The sequence below is a fragment of the Cicer arietinum genome, chromosome 3, assembly GCF_000331145.2.
Source record: "Cicer arietinum cultivar CDC Frontier isolate Library 1 chromosome 3, Cicar.CDCFrontier_v2.0, whole genome shotgun sequence".
NCBI lineage: Eukaryota > Viridiplantae > Streptophyta > Magnoliopsida > Fabales > Fabaceae > Cicer > Cicer arietinum.
In genome coordinates this window covers 29,976,090-29,993,219 of record NC_021162.2, presented here as the reverse complement: position 1 = coordinate 29,993,219, position 17,130 = coordinate 29,976,090, and positions in this window count along the sequence as shown.

Below are 17,130 nucleotides of genomic sequence, written 5' to 3'. Positions count from 1 at the left end.
TTATTAGCGATTTATTTATTATTCTGAGTTATTATTAGCGATTTATTTATTATTCAGAGTTATTAGCGATTTATTTATTATTCTGAGTTATTATTAGCGATTTATTTATTATTCAGAGTTATTATTCGCGACTTATTTAGTTGTATTTAATATTTATTTAAGGTGTCAATCATCTAAATTTCAAACATACCATTTAAAGTGTCAATCATATCATTTAAAGCATCATAGAACACTTAATTGCAAACAAAATTGGCAATAATCTAAATTGAAAACAACATTTAAAGCATCATAGAACAAAAGTGACAATCATCTAAATTGAAAACAACATTTAAAGTGTCAATCATATCATTTAAAGTAACATACAAATCAAAAGTGTCAATCATCTGCCAAAGACATATAATCTGAATTATTTTCTAAATCTAAAGAACCCCAATGTTGTAGACGTCCTGTATAAGCGATAGCACATGATGTAGACTCATCACTACGATGCTTCTTCCAATGCCATGCAAGTGGAGGTAACAGACATGCAGATTTCAATTTAACTTGAACCCAATGATTTTCGTTAACAAAACCAATGCTGATAACACGATCACGTGACAAATCTCCATTATGTGCACCCCTCAATGGGAAAAAAGTCAAACAAAAAGTTTTTGCAAATGTAAAAAGAACGAGATTATATTTTGTTGCTATCACGTAACCCATATCAGGAATGGTCATCCACTTCTCGTTGGCTTGGTTTTCCAACTCAGTTACAAGTAAAGACTATGTCACCTCTTGCAAACGTTCCTTGAATAGTGCAACATATAAATCAGGTTTGGACTTAATCTCTGCATACAAATGTCGACGTACAATGCTCCAGTATTCTTCACCATGACCAAGTAAAGCAGCAATAGCACGATATCCACAGTTTCCATCTGCTTTAACATTAAATATGTCTTCAATATATGGATGAATTAAAGGAGGAAACTCGTGGAAATATTTTTTAACCTGATGGGAGACTTGTTTGGATGCTTGATGGGAGACTTGTTTGGATGGTTGCTGGGAGACTTGAGTATCAACATGCTCAAAGTATGATGGGTCGCGATATACGTCATATCTATTCGGCTTATTGCCTTTTTTCTTCTTAACACCACCTTTTGTTTTGATTTTGTCCACTGGTGCACACATTGATGTTGTCTCCGGATATGCTATTTCACGCAACTTGCTCTTTAATGCCCTTCTTCCAGCAACATTAAGTGTTTTCCATGTTTTCCCTTAACACCACCTTTTGTTTTGATTTTATCCACTGGTGCACACATTGATGTTGTCTCCGGATATGCTATTTCACGCAACTTGCTCTTTAATGCCCTTCTTCCAGCAACATTAAGTGTTTTCCATGTTTTCCAAATTATATTCATCTCCGATGTAATGTCCAACTCTGAATCATTTGTCAACTGTTCTTCCTCTTAATTATTATTCATGGTTAATTTCCTCCAATGTATATGAACAACATCTAATGGGATTGGAACACCTTTCAACTTGTATCGTGCCAACTCACATGCACAAGGTAATCCATGAGTGTTTCTAAGTATACAACAACACACATCTTTATCGTTACCAACATAGCTGACTCTCTTATATTCATGAACAATATCGCCTAAGGCTTTCTTGGATACAACCCAAGTCAATTTCTCAAAGAATGGATTGTTGTGTATATGCTCTTTGCGACCCTTACTTATCTCAAATTAACCTTTTATCTTAATAATTTGAAACTTCAACATGTCATTCATACCATTCTATGCCTTACAAAAATCTCCTTTACTGTGTTCCAAAAATCTGTTCAATGACCAATGAGCAGACTCAACCCTAATATTTAAACAAAAAAAAAATACAAAATGTGAAGTTTTAATCATATATCATGCATAAAATAAAATACAGAATGTGAAGTTTTAAGGACATACCTATTAGTCGTAGTATTTCCTAGATGCAATACTCGATTGGTCCATGCTTCAATAAATCTTTTCTTATGCGGATTCAATCATGTGTCTCTGACGTAGTCAAAGAAAATAATATTATCGACACATGCTTGCTCAAACATTTGCAAAAGTTCCTCATACTCCTTCTCTTCAGAACAATAAACAATTTTCCTCCACAACTCAAGAATGGGTTCTTGCATGTCTTTCTTTAATATATATTGTTTGCATTTGGCTCCAACATTTTTGTTAATATGAAGCTGACAAAGTAAATTTGTTGAAGATGGAAATACAAATTCAATTGCATTCATTAAAACAAGTTCTCTATCAGTCACAATCACCTGAGGAAATGACATGTTTGAAACAAACAACTCTTTTAACTTCTCCAATGCCCATCAAAAGTTGTCTTGACGTTCAGAATCCATATAAGCAAATGCAACATTAAATGTCAACTCAGTTGAAGTTACACCAACAATTTCAAACAATGGTAACCTATACTTGTTGGTTTTGTAGGTGCGATCCATGATCAATACAAGAGGGAACATGTTCAAAAAAGTTATGGAATCTGGGTGCGTCCAAAACATATCCCTCACAACGTTGGAGTCCTCATGAGTCCTACTCCAACAAGTATATTTCTCAACTTCAAGTAACTTCAACAAATGTTGCATATCAGTCCTATGTCCTTTTAAATTATTCCTGTATGTACTTCGTCGCTTGTAAATTTGATAGATATTAGTCACATTCTCAGTATCTAGATCTCTCAAAGATGACAAGATGTGTCTCGGTGCAACGTGATATTTTGTCAATTCGTCAACATGTTTCTTATCTTCTTCTGTTAAGCGTCCCATGAATGCATTATTCTCAAAAGTAGCTACTAACTCATAGTTGTGAAGTCCACAGATTAAACTAATAATCCATCCTTCAACATTTTTCAATGGTCTCGATCTAAGTTTAAAGGGACATCCACACCTTTTAGTTGAAGTACCTGTGTTATTTTTATTTGACTTATATTGTCCACCTCTATCACAACCAAGAATTAATTTTGACTTTCTTCCTCTCTTTTCAGTCTTTACGTCTAATCGAGTAATGATAACTGCTACTCGATTTTTTCGGCCGATCTCTCTTGCCCATGATATGACAGCTTCTCGTGACTCAAAAATTTGATCAGTTGTAATTGCTTCAGTTAAATCTATAAATATTGGTTGTGTGCTTTCCATCCCTATTTAAAAAAAAAAAAAATTAAAAAAGTATTTAAAAAAGTAAAAAAAAAAAAAAGTTAAATTTATTAACTACCAGATTTTTGAAATTTCCGGATTAACTACCCGAAATTTCAAAAATGAAATTTCCGGTGAAGAAAACATAACTACCAGATTTTTCAAAAATTTGAAATTTCCGGTAGTTTCCGAAAATTTCAAAAATCCGGTATTGAAAATGTAACTACCGGAAATTTCTTTGACCAAATTTCCGGTATTACAAATAACTACCGGAAATTTAGTTGCCAAAATTAAACCTACCCGAAATTTCGTTGAGGGGGGAGATTTTGGATTAATTTTTTTTTTTTTTACCACTCACGTGAATGAATTTATTAAAGATAAAATTGCGTTTTTAACAAATTTGAAGGTACAAGTTTAATTGGGGGGTACCAAAGCTAACATTCAAATAAAAATAGGACATGTTCATATATATATATATATATATATATATATGTTAGATTTGTTATATATTAAATTTCATTTAGACAAATTTTGATATGTTAAATAAACCTTGCACTAAGATGATGTGATTTGTTAGATTGAAAATGTAAATTGTGGTTTTAACTATGTGTAATATTTTAATTAAAACTCAAAGTGTATTTATCTTTTTTTAAAGATTCTTTTTGGAATAGAAATTAAATTCGTTTCTCTACATTTGAACTTTACACAATTTGAAGTAGGGTTGATATGTTAAAATAGGTTACAAATTGACCAAATAGAAGTTGTCCCTTTTTGTACACATGAAGTTTTTTCATAGAAAGTGAAACATATGATTAACTGTTTTAACTGTTTGTTAAATTAAAACTTATTTTTGAAAACTACATTTCATAAGCATTCTAAAGAGTATTTGTTTTTTTAATTTTTGACATTTTTTTCATGCTATTAAAATCGGCAAAATTCATGCTAAAGTGCATAAACATACTGTTTGAAACATAAACTAGAAATTTGGGTGTTAGTGGTTTGATTTCTTACGTGAGATGAAAGTGTCATATTTGTCATAAACTTATCAGTAAAGGTGTCACTAGATGTGTTTTCCTACGTGAAATGAATGTGTCATATTTGTAATGCATTGATATGTGATATTCACGACGTTGTTTTATATTATATTGCAATTATATGCCTCACATGAGTTGTGGATCTTATTGTTCTAAAATATGAATTGCATCGTATGTGTCGTTCGTATTTGATTAGTAATAAGAGGTTACCAGTGGCTCCATCTTTAAACTGAGCGAGTTAGGACAAGTCGAAAATACAACTCATACTCCTTGTGTGTTTTCCTACTTGAAATATTAACAAAGGTGAAATAATTCATTCATACATGGTGGATCCAAATCTAGTCATGAGTACGTGGCAAAAATCTCTTTTAATGGTTGTGTGTCTCAGAAAAATATCCAAGCGGGGTATTAGAAATAAAAGTCCAAGTGGGAATATTGAGTTGTCCCAGCAGAACAATGTACCTCTATAGAGGTGTTGGAAATTCTAGAATCATGTACATTGATATATAGTCTATAACCAATAGGAACTTGTGCATATTTTTTTTTCTTTTCTTTTGTTAAACAGAATATATGATGTTATTTAGAGTTTTACACTTATGTACATATATGCATGTCAAATTTCTCTTGTTTGTTATTTGGAGATGACCCTTACTTATGTACAGATGACTATCGATTCCATATATCCTTCTTGGCGGTGATGTTAGGGAGATAAATTGATCTAGTAGATGAGGATGCGAGTAGAACGTTGATGTGTAGTTGGAGACTCTGATGTTTTTTTTTTCCCATTTCTTTAATGCTATGGGAGAATTCATAACAAACATCTAGAATCAAGACAAGCTAGGATTTTGTTATTTTGCTTACTCCACTAGTTGTTATTTGTAATTACAATTACTCTGATTTTCTTGAGACATTTAAACAAAGGGGAATTTATTATTTGCTTTAGTGTAAATGAGTATTGTACTTTAGTCTTGTTTAAAAACAAATCAACATCTTTACATTTAGAATTTCGTTAATTTTCATCTAAAAACTCGAGATGTTACATGATCCTAATTCTGAGACTTTGATTGTAATTCGGTGACATGATTTCCCTCTATATTAAAGAAGCTGATGAGAAACTCAAATATTGTCTTCAATTCTTCAATGGTAAATACGTGGAAACATCAACCTCATCATTGTAATGAGTTATAAAACTCACTAACATAGAATAATAAACACAATTTTAAAATATTCTCCATCATTCTTGGGGTGCTAAGTATCGAAAAATCCTTTCACCACTAATTCTTAGAACTTAACTATAACTTAATAGAATTTAAAACACATATTTTAGTTATTGAAATTAATTATATATTTAACCGTATATATAAATTTATATATTATCATGAAAAAAATCTTTAAAAAAAATATATATTAGATATCTCAAGTGTGATTCTAATCAACTTACAGGATAATTCTAATCAACATACTATCACTAAAATAATATACAAATCAAACATGCAAACTTACATAAAAAATTATCAACCATTAACAACAATCTTAACATCATAAACATTTCCAAATTGAACATGCAATAACAATAACCACAAACAACAATAAAAACACAATAAAAATATCCATGATAAAAACTCTGTTAAGTGTAATTAGCTCAAGTCAAATTAGTTAGTTACTTAATTAGTTTCTTTTAGTAATTCAATTTTTTTATTTTGATAAGTTGAGTTAGTTACACTTTGTAACTCAATGCTCACATGACTATATAAGTCATTGTGTACTATCAATAAAGAGTGATCATTTTTTGCTCTATTCTTCTTATAACAATTGGCATCAGAGCCTCACTAAGAGGTCTGTAAAAAAAATGAACAAGAATTGCAATATCTTTTACAAGAATCAATGGAGGAAAGTTTGTGCAAGCATCCATATAAAAGTTCGACAGTTACTACGATCACTGGATTATGTTGATGGATAATTTTCTTTACTAAAATGACTATTGGACCTTGATTGAAACGGGGATTACAAAACCAATATAAGGAGTAACGCCAACTGAAGCTCAACAGTAGAGTCTTGATGAATCGGAGCTTAATGATTTGAAGGCAAAAACTTACTTGTTTCAAGCAATTGGTCGAGCAATCTTAGAGACTATCTTGTAGAAAGATATGTCAAAGCAAATCTGGAATTCCATGAAGAAGAAATATCAACAAAATGCAAGGGTTAGACGAGCTATTCTTCAAGCATTGAGGAAATATTTTGAGATATTGGAGATGAAATCAGGTGAGACAATTAACGATTACTTCTCAAGAGTTATGGCAGTAGCAAATAAAATTTGAATTCATGGTGAAAAAATGCAAGACATCACCATAGTTGAAAAAATCCATAGGTCTTTAACTGAGAAATTCAATTATATTGTGTCTTAACTGAAGAATCCAAGGATATTGATACCTTGTATGTTGATGAAATTCAAAGTTCATTGATAGTTCATGAACAAAAATCTAACAAGAATCGTGGAGAGTTTGGAGGAAGGGGCAAATGAGGCTTTAGAGGAAGAGGAAGATGGAGAGGAAGACATAATCAAGATATAATTGAATGTTTCTAGTGTCACAAGATTGGCCATTACAAGAATGAATGCCCTGAATGAGACACAGAAGTCAATTATGCATAATTCAATGAAGATGAGACTATGTTACTGATGATGCATGTTCATTCATAGGAAAAGAACAAATAAGATGTTTTGTTCTTGGACTTTGGATTCTTTGATCACATGAGTGGAAACAAAACTTAGTTCACTAAACTTGATGAAAATTGCAAGCTAGTAGTCAAGCTTTGCAACAATTGAAATATGAAAGTTGTAGGAAAAGGCAATGTCAAGCTCAAGATAAATGGAGTAGTTTATCTCATTCAAGATGTGTATTTTGTGCCTGAACTCAAGAACAATCTCTTGAACATAGGACAACTGCAAGAAATGGGCTGTTGTGATGTTCAAAGCTAGAAGTGGCAAGATCTACCATCCTGACAAAGGGCTAATTCTTGAAATTGATATGTCACAAAATAAAATGTTTAAGCTGCTTGCAAAAGCTGCTCATGATGATGCATGTTTTCACAATGTGAGTAAAGATTAGTCATACATGTGGCATTGCATATATGGACATCTAAGTCTTAAAGGGCTTAAGGTCTTGGAAAATAAAGAAATGGTGAAGGGACTGCCATATCTATCTAGTACAATCAAAGTATGTATAGATTGTATGAAATGAAATCAACATAGGGATTCCATTGCAAATAAAGGTCAGTAGAGAGAAAAAGAAAAGTTGGAGCTGATTCATGTTGATATATGTGGGACAATTACCCCTACATCAAACAACAATAAGAGTTATGTTTTATGTCTCATAGATGATTTTTCTAGAAAGGCATGAACCTATTTCTTAGTTGAGAAATCGGAAGCTTTTCTATCCGTTTAAATGTTTCAAGAATATGGTTGAGAAAGAAACAAATTTAAGAATAAAATGTTTTAGAACTGATAAAGGTGGAGAGTTACATCCACCAAACCAGTTTTGTCAAGAAGCTGGGATAAAGAAACAACTCACCATTGCCTATACTCCTCGGCAAAATTGATTGTCAGAAACAAAAAATAGGACAATCATGAACATGGTGAAATCATTACTATGTGGAAAGGGAGTTCCTAAAACTTTTTGGCTAGAAGTTGTGAGTTGCAGCATATATGTATTGTATAGATCTCCAACATTGGCTGTGAAAAACAAAACCCCAAAAGAGGCTTGGAGTGGCTGTAAACCCTTAGTGTCATATATCAAAATATTTTGATGCATATGCCATGTGCATATTCTAGATGTAAAAAGGACAAAGTTAAAAACAAAAGCTGCAAATGTATCTTACTTGGTGTAAGTGATGAATCAAAAGGCTATAGGATTTTTTATCCAATTAAAAAAAGATTGTTGTAAGTAAGGATGTGGTGTTTGAAGAAAATGAACCTATTTCTTAGTTGAGAAATCGGAAGCTTTTCTATCCGTTTAAATGTTTCAAGAATATGGTTGAGAAAGAAACAAATTTAAGAATAAAATGTTTTAGAACTGATAAAGGTGGAGAGTTTACATCCACCAAACCAGTTTTGTCAAGAAGCTGGGATAAAGAAACAACTCACCATTGCCTATACTCCTCGGCAAAATTGATTGTCAGAAACAAAAAATAGGACAATCATGAACATGGTGAAATCGTTACTATGTGGAAAGGGAGTTCCTAAAACTTTTTGGCTAGAAGTTGTGAGTTGCAGCATATATGTATTGTATAGATCTCCAATATTGGCTGTGAAAAACAAAACCCCAAAAGAGGCTTGGAGTGGCTGTAAACCCTTAGTGTCATATATCAAAATATTTTGATGCATATGCCATGTGCATATTCTAGATGTAAAAAGGACAAAGTTAAAAACAAAAGCCGCAAATGTATCTTACTTGGTGTAAGTGATGAATCAAAAGGCTATAGGATTTTTGATCCAATTAAAAAAAGATTGTTGTAAGTAGGGATGTGGTGTTTGAAGAAAATGAACAATGAAAATGCGATGAGAAATACAAAATAGAGATTATGGTGGATCTGGACTAAGAGAGACTGACTCAAACTTGAAACAGAAAATGATAGTGACACAAGTGAAGGAGAATCACCTAAAAACAATATTGAAAAATCATAAAATAATGTTGAAAAAAATCATGAGCTGAATAATAATGCAAGCAGAACCAGAAAACCTTTAGTATTTAAGGCTAAATGATAATGAGAATGGTTAAGGACTTTTAGAAGAAAAAGATGCTAACATGGCAGACATAGATAATACATATCTAGATTGTTATGAAGCAAATGTTAAGAATGTCAAGTGGAGACAAGCCATGGATGTTGAAATAGTAGCAATTGAAAACAATAATAATAAGAGCTGACAGATTTACCAAAAGGCTCTAAGAAGATAAGGCTTAAATGGATCAATAAGACCAAACTGAAAATGAACTTGGTCAAGTGGACAAATATACATCAAGATTGGTGGCAAAAGGGTATGCTCAACATAAAGGAATTGACTATACAAAAGTGTTTGCTCATATCAATAGATTGGATACTATAAGGATGATTACTGCATTGTTAACTCAAAAGGGATGAAGTCTTTATCAACAAAAAGATGCTAACATGGCAGGCATAGATAATGCATATCCAAATTGTTATGAAGCAATTGTGAAGAATGTCAAGTGGAGATAAGCCATGTATGTTGAAATAGTAGCAATTGAAAACAATAAGACATGGGAGCTGACAGATTTACCAAAAGGCTCTGAGAAGATAATGGTTAAATGGATCTACAAGACCAAACTGAATGAACTCGGTCAAGTGGACAAATATACGACAAGATTGGTGGCAAAAGGGTATGCTCAACAGAAAGGAATTGACTATACGGAAGTGTTTGCTCCTATCAACAAATTGGTTACTATAAGGATGATTATTGCATTAGCAACTCAAAAGGGATGGAGTCTTTATCAACTGGATGTCAAATCTTCATTTCTTTAAGCCATTTAGCAGAAGAAGTGTATGTGAAACAACCAAAAGGATGCATAAAGAGAGGAAGTGAAGACAAGGTTTACAAATTGCATAAATCCTTATATGGTTTGAAGCAAGCTCCAAGGGTTTTGTTTAGTAGATTTTAAGCCTATTTTATTCAAGACGGTTCCCGACCTAGAAAATGATAGGGATGGGCTGGGCCCCACAAGTGATGAGGGGGATCTCTTAGTAAATAGAGATGAGGTGGGGCCTAAGCAATGGCAAGTATATCTGAGAAAGAATAAGAAAGGGGATGCAGAAAAATAATGATTGCCTAGCTGGCATAGGGAGTTAATATTCCACTAATAAATAGGAATTAATATTCCACTAATAAAGGGGAGTGTGTGCAGAGATAGCTGGATGGTTTTTTCATTTTTCAGTTACACCTTATAGGTTGGGCAGTAAGAGAATTGTTTTCTCTAACTGAGGAGCATTAGCTCTGGAATCATTTTCTGTTTTCTTATCAATTAATACAATAATTCTTTTCATCTAATTCTATCTTATCTCTGCTCTATCAGCATACCTGTACCAACTTTAGGCGGCACACGCAGGGTAATGGCATATTATTTATCAAAAACTGAAAGTGCCTGGCAGCACCATATTTGATGGCCAATTTTTCATTATAGTTTACCTATTCTTTGCTAGTTGTCTGCCATTGTTCTAAAACGTGTTTGTTAATGTTTTGCTGAAATTGCTTGGCTAGTACTTGGTTGAAAAGGAAAAAAGTGTTAAATTTCTGTTAATGTTACCAAATAAACTCTTGTATGAAATAATTCAATGACTTGGACTTGATTAACAGTTCATGTAGGTGATAAGCTCTGCATTGCAGTAGGTTATGAAGTTCTTCATTTTAGTAGTAGTCTATATGGGGTGTGTGTTGCTGCTACATTATGGGCATAAACATTGTTTCAAAGAGAAGTGTTTTACTTTTCTAGCATAGGATAAAGCATTAATATTCGATGTGTAAGACTTCTTGGGAGAATTTGAGGGCTTCAACTGATAATAGTGACACATTGCTTTAGAATTACAGCTTCATAATAAGTCCAGGCCATTTTTCTTTATATCTTTCACTAACATAAGTTTTTTTTTTTTTGCAAGAATTGATCGATTGAGAGGTGTTTGCCTCTAGTCCTTGGGTAGAAACAGCTCATATTTTTAGTATGAGGTTCTTACAAGTGTTTGTTCAATTGGAGAAATAGGTTTTTGTTGGAGATCATTACGTCAGCCACCCAATTATATTTACCATTTGTTAATAATATTTTTGAGTTTTATAATCGAAAAGATATTTCGATGCCAATTAGAATTTCTCGTCGATAAATAAATTGAATTTAACTGCGGAAAATCCTTTACGGAGAATTTAAGGCGTTTCGGGTGAAACGGTAATTTAATAAATATCTAGATTTTGAGATATTTGTTAAGTTATATTTATTATATTTATATATGTTTGTTTGGAGGGAAAAAGAAAGGAAAACTAGAAGGAAGGAAAAGGAAAAGAAAATAGTATATAAAGGAAGGAAGGAAAAAGGAAGAAAGGAAAAACAAAGGAAAGAAAAAGAAAGGAAGGAAATTTCCAAATTTCCATCTCCTTCCTCTGAACCTCACGCGAGCAAAACCCAAAATTCCATCCTTCTCCATTTTTCGTTTTCGTTGCTTCCTTTTCTTCAAAGCTAGTGACCCAAGGTTGGGTGAGAGTTAGATCAAGGTTTTCGCAACTCCACTCTTCCTCTTTGATTCGAAAACGAAGAAAAACGGTTTTGAGATCCAAACACAAACCCCTCCGTTTCTTCTAGATCCGAACCTCATTTCTCGAAGAGACAGAAGGGAAAGTTGCTCACCACCACGCTACGGTGCTAGTGAACTAATTTGGAAGCGGCGTTGCGAGCGGAAAATTTACCGGAATTACTCGCGGTACCGGAAACGCGCGTTAAAGCTAACGTTGAGGTAAGGGCTCCTTCCAAACTTCTAGTTTGCATTAGGGACTTATCTGTGGTTGTGTGGGAAGGAATTTGTTAGGGTTTAATGTATCGATTTGGGGAAAAACGAAACTAATGCGTTATGGGTAAAACCTTAGAGTTAGGTTTTGTTTATATTGATGAATGGTTCGTGGTAAATGAATTTGAAGTCATTGTGTAAGATTTTGGGTAAATGAAACTTGTGTGTTTTGAGTAGTGGATTGTGTCGATTTGTGTTCGTTGTTTTTGACATGCTCTTAATTGATATTGATGAAATTTGATATGTGTATGGTTGGATTTGTGAATAAATGAATTGATATGTTTTGATGTGAGAATTTGTTGAGTTTGTGTTGTGTGAAATTTGAAAACCATTAAGTTAAATGAGTATTAAGAATGGGGAATCTCTTAATGTCTCGGTTACTTAATATTTTGTTTTGAAAATCGTTTAAGTTAACTGGGCGTTAAGAATGGGGAATCTCTTAATGTCTCGGTTACTTAATATTTTGTTTTGAAAATTGTTAAGTTAACTGGGCGTTAAGAATGGGGAATCTCTTAATGTCTCGGTTACTTAATATTTGTTTTTTTGAAAATCGTTTAAGTTAACTGGGCGTTAAGAATGGGGAATCTCTTAATGTCTCGGTTACTTAATATTTGTTTTTTTGAAAATCGTTTAAGTTAACTGGGCGTTAAGAATGGGGAATCTCTTAATGTCTCGGTTACTTAATATTTTGTTTTGAAAATCGTTTAAGTTAACTGGGCGTTAAGAATGGGGAATCTCTTAATGTCTCGGTTACTTATTATTTTGTTTGGAAAATTGTTTAAGTTAACTGGGCGTTAAGAATGGGGAATCTCTTAATGTCTCGGTTACTTAATATTTGTTTTTTTGAAAATCGTTTAAGTTAACTGGGCGTTAAGAATGGGGAATCTCTTAATGTCTCGGTTACTTAATATTTGTTTTTGAAAATCGTTTAAGTTAACTGGGCGTTAAGAATGGGGAATCTCTTAATGTCTCGGTTACTTATTATTTTGTTTGGAAAATTGTTTAAGTTAACTGGGCGTTAAGAATGGGGAATCTCTTAATGTCTCGGTTACTTAATATTTTGTTTTGAAAATTGTTAAGTTAACTGGGCGTTAAGAATGGGGAATCTCTTAATGTCTCGGTTACTTAATATTTTGTTTTGAAAATTGTTAAGTTAACTGGGCGTTAAGAATGGGGAATCTCTTAATGTCTCGGTTACTTAATATTTTGTTTTGAAAATCGTTTAAGTTAACTGGGCGTTAAGAATGGGGAATCTCTTAATGTCTCGGTTACTTAATATTTTGTTTTGAAAATCGTTTAAGTTAACTGGGCGTTAAGAATGGGGAATCTCTTAATGTCTCGGTTACTTAATATTTTGTTTTGAAAATCGTTTAAGTTAACTGGGCGTTAAGAATGGGGAATCTCTTAATGTCTCGGTTACTTAATATTTTGTTTTGAAAATTGTTAAGTTAACTGGGCGTTAAGAATGGGGAATCTCTTAATGTCTCGGTTACTTAATATTTGTTTTTGAAAATCGTTTAAGTTAATTGGGCGTTAAGAATGGGGAATCTCTTAATGTCTCGGTTACTTAATATTTGTTTTTGAAAATCGTTTAAGTTAATTGGGCGTTAAGAATGGGGAATCTCTTAATGTCTCGGTTACTTAATATTTTGTTTTGAAAATTGTTAAGTTAACTGGGCGTTAAGAATGGGGAATCTCTTAATGTCTCGGTTACTTAATATTTTGTTTTGAAAATTGTTAAGTTAACTGGGCGTTAAGAATGGGGAATCTCTTAATGTCTCGGTTACTTAATATTTTGTTTTGAAAATTGTTAAGTTAACTGGGCGTTAAGAATGGGGAATCTCTTAATGTCTCGGTTACTTAATATTTTGTTTTGAAAATTGTTAAGTTAACTGGGCGTTAAGAATGGGGAATCTCTTAATGTCTCGGTTACTTAATATTTTGTTTTGAAAATTGTTAAGTTAACTGGGCGTTAAGAATGGGGAATCTCTTAATGTCTCGGTTACTTAATATTTGTTTTTTTGAAAATCGTTTAAGTTAACTGGGCGTTAAGAATGGGGAATCTCTTAATGTCTCGGTTACTTAATATTTGTTTTTTTGAAAATCGTTTAAGTTAACTGGGCGTTAAGAATGGGGAATCTCTTAATGTCTCGGTTACTTAATATTTGTTTTTGAAAATCGTTTAAGTTAACTGGGCGTTAAGAATGGGGAATCTCTTAATGTCTCGGTTACTTAATATTTGTTTTTTTGAAAATCGTTTAAGTTAACTGGGCGTTAAGAATGGGGAATCTCTTAATGTCTCGGTTACTTAATATTTGTTTTTTTGAAAATCGTTTAAGTTAACTGGGCGTTAAGAATGGGGAATCTCTTAATGTCTCGGTTACTTAATATTTGTTTTTGAAAATCGTTTAAGTTAACTGGGCGTTAAGAATGGGGAATCTCTTAATGTCTCGGTTACTTAATATTTGTTTTTTTGAAAATCGTTTAAGTTAACTGGGCGTTAAGAATGGGGAATCTCTTAATGTCTCGGTTACTTAATATTTGTTTTTTGATAATTGTTTAAGTTAACTGGGCGTTAAGAATGGGGAATCTCTTAATGTCTCGTTTACTTATGTGTGCTTTGGTAAATCGTGCTGACCCGGGATGGGTGGCACCTTGGTAAACGGTACGGGTCCGTGATAGACAGTACGTTTACGATTTACGTTTGGTAAGTTGTGCTGACCCGGGATAGGTGGCACCTCGGTAAACAGTACTGACCCGTGATAGGTGGTACGTTTACGACTTACGTTCCTGAGGGAATTGTGTTTGTCCGTGAGAGACTGCACAGGGGTTTGTCCGTGAGAGACTACGCCCTGGTTTAAGTTAGATGAGAATTAAGAATGGGGAATCTCTTAATGTCTCGTTTACTTATGTGTGCTTTGGTAAATCGTGCTGACCCGGGATGGGTGGCACCTTGGTAAACGGTACGGGTCCGTGATAGGCAGTACGTTTACGATTTACGTTTGGTAAGTTGTGCTGACCCGGGATAGGTGGCACCTCGGTAAACAGTACTGACCCGTGATAGGTGGTACGTTTACGACTTACGTTCCTGAGGGAATTGTGTTTGTCCGTGAGAGACTGCACAGGGGTTTGTCCGTGAGAGACTACGCCCTGGTTTAAGTTAGATGAGAATTAAGAACGGGGAATCTCTTAATGTCTCGTTTACTTATGTGTGTTTTGGTAAATCGTGCTGACCCGCGATAGGTGGCACCTTGGTAAACGGTACGGGTCCGTGATAGACAGTACGTTTACGATTTACGTTTGGTAAGTTGTGCTGACCCGGGATAGGTGGCACCTCGGTAAACAGTACTGACCCGTGATAGGTGGTACGTTTACGACTTACGTTCCTGAGGGAATTGTGTTTGTCCGTGAGAGACTGCACAGGTGTTTGTCCGTGAGAGACTACACCCTGTTAAATTGTGAATTGTTGGTTCATTTGGTATGTGTAGTAATTGTGTTATAAGTGTTATGTTTTGGAATTTGGTGATAACATGTTGGATTGCAATACCATTTTGAATCCCATGATGTTGTATTAATTGTGTTATAAATGTTAAGTGTTATGTTTTGGAATTTGGTGATAACATGTTGGATTGCTATACCATTTTGAAACCCATGATGTTGTATTAATTGTGTTATAAATGTTAAGTGTTATGTTTTGGAATTTGGTGATAACATGTTGGATTGCTATACCATTTTGAAACCCATGATGTTGTATTAATTGTGTTATAAATGTTAAGTGTTATGTTTTGGAATTTGGTGATAACATGTTGGATTGCTATACCATTTTGAAACCCATGATGTTGTATTAATTGTGTTATAAATGTTAAGTGTTATGTTTTGGAATTTGGTGATAACATGTTGGATTGCAATACCATTTTGAATCCCATGATGTTGTATTAATTGTGTTATAAATGTTAAGTGTTATGTTTTGGAATTTGGTGATAACATGTTGGATTGCTATACCATTTTGAAACCCATGATGTTGTATTAATTGTGTTATAAATGTTAAGTGTTATGTTTTGGAATTTGGTGATAACATGTTGGATTGCTATACCATTTTGAAACCCATGATGTTGTATTAATTGTGTTATAAATGTTAAGTGTTATGTTTTGGAATTTGGTGATAACATGTTGGATTGCTATACCATTTTGAAACCCATGATGTTGTATTAATTGTGTTATAAATGTTAAGTGTTATGTTTTGGAATTTGGTGATAACATGTTGGATTGCTATACCATTTTGAAACCCATGATGTTGTATTGATTGTGTTATAAATGTTAAGTGTTATGTTTTGGAATTTGGTGATAACATGTTGGATTGCTATACCATTTTGAAACCCATGATGTTGTATTAATTGTGTTATAAATGTTAAGTGTTATGTTTTGGAATTTGGTGATAACATGTTTGCTTGCAATACTATTTCGAAACTAATGATGTTGTAGCGATTGCGTTATCAGTGCTAAGTGTTAGGATTTGAGATTATGTATGAATGTGATTGAGTTAGTTATGAATTTTTGAAAGAATACACAGGGAAATCGATTTCCCAATCGATTGGATGGGTAAACAGGGGCTTGGCCAAATTGACAAAATCGATTAGCCAATCGATTTCGTAATCAGTTTTCAAAAATCCTTTAAGAAATCGATTGCCCAATCGATTGGGCCTTAAGTCAGAGACTCAGCCATATTCGACCAAATCGATTTGGAAATCGATTGGCTTAAAACCAGGGGGCTCAGTACTCACCCAATCGATTGCCAAATCGATTGATTCAGCCCAGGATTCTGTTTTCATTAAAAACCTTCACCCCAATCAATTTCCCAATCGATTGGCTCAGTGAGAATCCACAGTTTGAGTTAGATGTTTGATTACTCATTATCTTATCCATGTCTTGATTTGTTACGTGTTAATTAGGGGATTGAGAACTCCATTATGCTTTCATTTTTAATTGGCAAAGTATTGTATGAACTTTTCGCATATTGAAAATCCTGATAAGGTGCATGCTTAGTTGAAAAGTTATTTTAGCATTAAAAACTTAAATGTTATGTGTTAACTGTTATATTTGGTTGGTGACCTTTACTATTATTGTGGAAATCTGGGCTTTGCCCTCAGATGAGAGTCAGGACGATCCTACCGGTTCGTATCCTACGGACGGGAATGGAGATGGGAACGCTTGACTGCCGCTACGTTAGGAGGATCTCACGGGGCGCGTGGAGATCACTCAGGGTGTATAGTTTTTGGTAGGATGATCAGATTAGGTTGATGTATAGGGACTAGACGTCCTACTTTTTGGGTTGGAGTATTTTGATTTGGAAAACTGTACTTACACTAATATTGT